We start from the raw sequence: 4,623 nt of genomic DNA, 5'->3' as shown, positions 1-4,623 counted from the left end.
AGATAAATCCAAGTAAATTTACTATAGTCATCAATAAAACTTACATAATAGGAAAATCTACCAACTGAAATAGGAGCTGGCCCCCATACATCTGAAAAGATAAGTTGTAAAGGGGCAGTAGACACACTAGTAGAAATTGGGTAAGGTAATTGATGACTTTTTGCTTGTTGACACGGATCACAAACTAACTCACTACTAGGCTCATAAGAGAGTTTATTTTTGCTAAGAACATATCTAACTATGACTGAAGATGGATGACCTAAACGACTATGCCACCTTGATGTAGATAGCTTGGTGACAATATTTGCTTGTTTATTGGACCATGAAGATGATGATGATGATGATGATGATATGAGTGGGTAGAGTCCTCCCACGCACCGTCCTCTAAGAATGACTCTCCTTGTTTTGAAGTCCTTAACCAAGAAAAAATAAGGATAGAACTCAATAAGAACATTGTTATCAAGAGTGAATCGATGAACGGAAACAAGATTTTTAGAGGTTTGAGGAACATGCAAGACATTGGTCAAGTGTAAATTTTTCACGGGGGTTTTAACAATTGAACTGCCAATGTGTGTGATATCCATACCAGAACCGCTTGCCGTGCGAATTTGGTCGCCTCCATTGTACTTCTCCCGCATAGACAACTTGTCAAGTTCACTTGTGATGTGGTTTGTTGCTGCACTGTCGGCGTACCAGTTGGTGTCCACGCCATAGGAGGCTGCATGCGCTTGCTTTTCTTCCTGGTCGTTTTCTTCATAACGCCACCAGCAAACTCGTGCACCTCCTGGATGGTGTCTGTAGCATATCTGACATTCTGGATAGTCATGCTGTTGCTCACGAGCCTGCTGTTGTTGTTGCTGTCGAGGACGGCCTCTGAATCCGCCGCCTCCATTGGAGGAAGACGACTGTCGGTCACCGCGGTCACCACGATCACCACGGCCACGGCCTCTTCCTCCACGCCCGCGAGATCTGCCACGGGACTGGCCACGGCCTCTGTGGACCGCATTAGCGGATGAATAGAACCCGCCTGAAGATGAGTCGCCTAGCATCTCCATCCTTTGATCAAAGGCAGCAATCTGGGCAAAAAGATCGTCGGCTGTGATGATGTTTTTGACAGCGCCGATCGCCGCCACCACGGGGTCGTAGTCACGGTCCAGTCCGGCCAGAATATAGTCCACCATCTCCGGATCAGATACGGGACGACCTGCAGCAGCTAATTCATCCCCAAGACTTTTCATCTTCGCCATATACGCCGAGCTTGACATCGAGCCGTTCTTGGTATTGGTGATGGCGATTCTCAGATTAGTAATCCGAGACTGAGATTGTGAGGCGAAGAATTTGTCACCGTCGTCCAGAGCTCAAAGGTGGAATCTTTTCCAACAACTTGTGCAAGAATTTCTGGAGACATGGAATTGAGAAGTTATGATAGAACTTGCTGATCTTTGGCTATCCAAGGTCCGTATAGGGGATTCGGCTCTAGGGCCGTGGTCTTGTCTGCCTTCGTGATCTCCACCATCTTGGGTGGAGCGGCATCGGTGTTGTCCAGGAGCCCCGTCACCTACGCGCCTCGCAGGGCTGGGAGGACCTGCGTCTTCCAGAGGATGAAATTACCTCTTGCGAGCTTCTCAGACGGCGGCGATCCAAGGTTGAGGGAGACGCCGGCGGAGGAAGCCATGGAGACGATGATGTGTGGTTTCTAGGGTTTTGGATTGTGGCTAGATGTATGAGAAGAGGTGGCTCTGATTACCATGAAAGATATGAAGCGTTCCTACTCCATCGAGGGAGCCGCGTGGTAGTTTATATTAATGCGTGGCCGAAGCCTGGCTTGACGTACAAGGTTATGACAGAAAGAGTTTGGGTAGAATACAAGAGAAGGAAGGAGGTTGAGATTACAATTCTATATTCTAACAATTTCTACCGTCATTGTCATGGGACTACATGAACATCACACATGCTACTCATACTTTATGTTTCCTCAGAAGTCATTCTCTCGTTTTCTCAGGTTCATGTATCTCACACTCAACACCTTTATCTGAAAAGAACTCAAAGGACATCTTGAAGACTTGAACCCAAAAGGGTGAGTCCGACAGAAAGCTCGATGCCTGTCAGATTTCCTTAGACCCTCTGCACTTAAATTACACAATATTGATGATAGCTTATTCCGAGCATTACAATCAGAGTTCTGGTAATGGCACAATATATCAGTGTTGACTGTTGAGTACATTTCTTCATAATTAGGCTTGCACGTGCGTGCAAATATACATACTCCCTCCGTTCCAAATTACTCGTCGCTGAAATGGATGTATCTAGAACTAAAATACATCTAGATACATCCATACGTGCGACAAGTAATTCGGAACGGAGGGAGTACGACCGTACGTGACGGCCCCATGAACAACTATTGCTAGCTATTTATCACAACATTCTTCTACAATCATGATTCACATGCAGGTGGAATGGAGTAGACATGGGGAATCAAAGGACACTCCTACAATCATAAGCCGGACAACAGAGGACGAGATCCTACTCCACCTTCATTCATTACAACCCACTCCTTTCTTGACCCATAACATTGGATGCACTAGTGTGCGTTTGTGCTGCCACCTCTGCCCCAATTAATTCATTCATTCCCTCTCAGCCGCAGCAGCAGCAGCAGTTCGTACGTTCACCTTCTCCCCCACCGCCGAGCTCAGCCACTCCGCGTTGGGTGCGCGTTGCCGCTCACGCCCTCACCGGGGGAGCATATAAGATGAATGTTGTATGCATATATCAAATCTGAAACGTAGCAGAAGCAGTGCTCCTGAAACCGGAACAGAAGGAATCCGCCAACCACTCCTATCATCCCTGTCGACTGTCCACTGCATCAAAGCAAATTAATGCAAGCGCAATTACATTACGTGTGCAACTGTGCTTCACATGATGTTACGTGTGCACAATTACATTACGTATGCATCTCCTGAACCAACTACTATACTGCTAGTCTAGTCGTCTCAGCTTGTGGTGCTAATCTGATCAAGCTCCACCTCAAGAAGGTGGTGGTGATTCTGATCACTTTGTGCCAGTTTCGGTATACAATATTGATGATAGCTTATTCCAAGCATTACAATCAGAGTTCTGGTAACGGCACAATGTCTATGTTGATCTATCTTGTGTTCCAACATTTCTTCAGAATTAAGCTTGCACGTCGTGCAAACGTATGTACGACGTATGACACGTGGCAGCCCCATGAACAACTTTTGCCAGCTATTTATTACAACATTCTTCTGATTTCTGCCTTTATGAGCAAGCATGATTCACATGCAGGAGGAGTGGAGTAGACATGGCCAATCAAAGGACACTTCTAAAATCATATGCCGGACAACAGAGGATGAGATCCTTGCTCAACTTTCATTTATCACAACCCACTCCTTTCTAGACACATAACATTGGATGCACTAGAGTACGTGTGTGCTGCCTCCTCTGCCCAATCAATTCATTCATCCCCTCTCAGTCATCAAGTTCAATCCACCAACATACATCTCCCATCCTCCACAGCTTCGTTATAAACGTGTATCTTGTAACCCCACACATGCGCACACCAACACTACTTCTCTGACCATCTCAAACATTCACACCCAATGCAGTGCCGCGCTCGGTACGGCAGCTCCGGCGAACTTGACGTGTTCGGAGCAACACGCTACTTCGACGGCCTAGCCGACCTTGCTGCCAGCCCGGTCACTGCCAGGCAGCCTGAACCTAAAGACATGATGATCCAAGTGAAAGTTATGCATCACCAGAAGGAGGAAAGCTACCGCGGCACCCAGGAGCTGGGAGCCAGGACTAACAGCAACCTCACCGCCTTCCACGGCTCCTCCCTTGTGTCCCCGGCAGCGAGCTTTCACAAGAATCCTCCGGCAAGCATCTACGACAAGCCTCATCACCAGGCCTCCTCGTTATCCTCGCGTGGGAGCAGTGATGTTGTCACAGCTGTTGCAGCTGCTTGCGGCCGTGATTTGGGTGAGGTGGTGGGGGACAGGAGGCTGCAAGGCGTTCAGGTAGTGAGGAGGGCCTGTGACGGCGAGGAGAGGTGGGTGGTAAGATGCGGCGGGTATCCCTTGGAAGAGCAGCACCATGCGTCCATGATGTTGATGCGAAATTAAGTGATGGCCATCAAGTGGAAACAGCGGAAGATGGCGATGATCGTGGTTGGGGCAGCGACACTAGCTCTGATCTGTTTGAGTTGGATTTGGACGCTGCAAACAATCACTAGATGGATCGGAGAACTATACTGCCGTGCCCGATAATCTTTTCGGTCAGAACCAACTTGGACCGTTTCAAGTCCAAAAAGAACTCCTCCTTGCAGTGCCACTGTGCCAATAAAAGTCGACGGGATCAAAGGTATGTATGTGTTTTTAAAGAGACCAAGGGCATGTGTTTCTTGCACCTTGAGCTAACAGCTCAGCTGCCAATGTGGCAATTCATTAAGAGCTATTCTTCGCACTAGTAGTTGTGATGTTGCTTTCTGGTTCAAGTTCTGATCCTCCTTAATATGCAGGTTGCCCATCTCCTATTGGTGAATCGCGCATTGTGACGATCGATGGGTGCCTTGTCTTTCTTGATGGGAGAGGAATACAATGGTAGAAT

At 47.7% G+C, this 4,623-nt stretch overlaps 2 long non-coding RNA genes across 2 annotated transcripts in view; one reads left to right on the top strand and one right to left on the bottom strand.

Moving 5' to 3' along the window:
• The first annotated feature begins 1,811 nt into the window (after positions 1 to 1,811).
• Positions 1,812 to 4,623, top strand: part of LOC123175103 (uncharacterized) — a 12,999-nt gene continuing 10,187 nt past the window's right edge. The window contains exon 1 of the long non-coding RNA XR_006487623.1: positions 1,812 to 1,882. This is a non-coding gene — a long non-coding RNA (uncharacterized lncRNA). The remainder of the gene's footprint in view (positions 1,883 to 4,623) is intronic.
• LOC123175104 (uncharacterized) overlaps positions 2,427 to 4,623 on the bottom strand; it is a 5,063-nt gene continuing 2,866 nt past the window's right edge. The window contains exon 2 of the long non-coding RNA XR_006487624.1: positions 2,427 to 2,858. This is a non-coding gene — a long non-coding RNA (uncharacterized lncRNA). The remainder of the gene's footprint in view (positions 2,859 to 4,623) is intronic.

The sequence above is a fragment of the Triticum aestivum genome, unplaced genomic scaffold (genome assembly GCF_018294505.1).
Source record: "Triticum aestivum cultivar Chinese Spring unplaced genomic scaffold, IWGSC CS RefSeq v2.1 scaffold6202, whole genome shotgun sequence".
NCBI classification, from domain to species: Eukaryota; Viridiplantae; Streptophyta; class Magnoliopsida; order Poales; family Poaceae; genus Triticum; species Triticum aestivum.
This window is presented reverse-complemented; position numbering and strand designations above follow the sequence as displayed.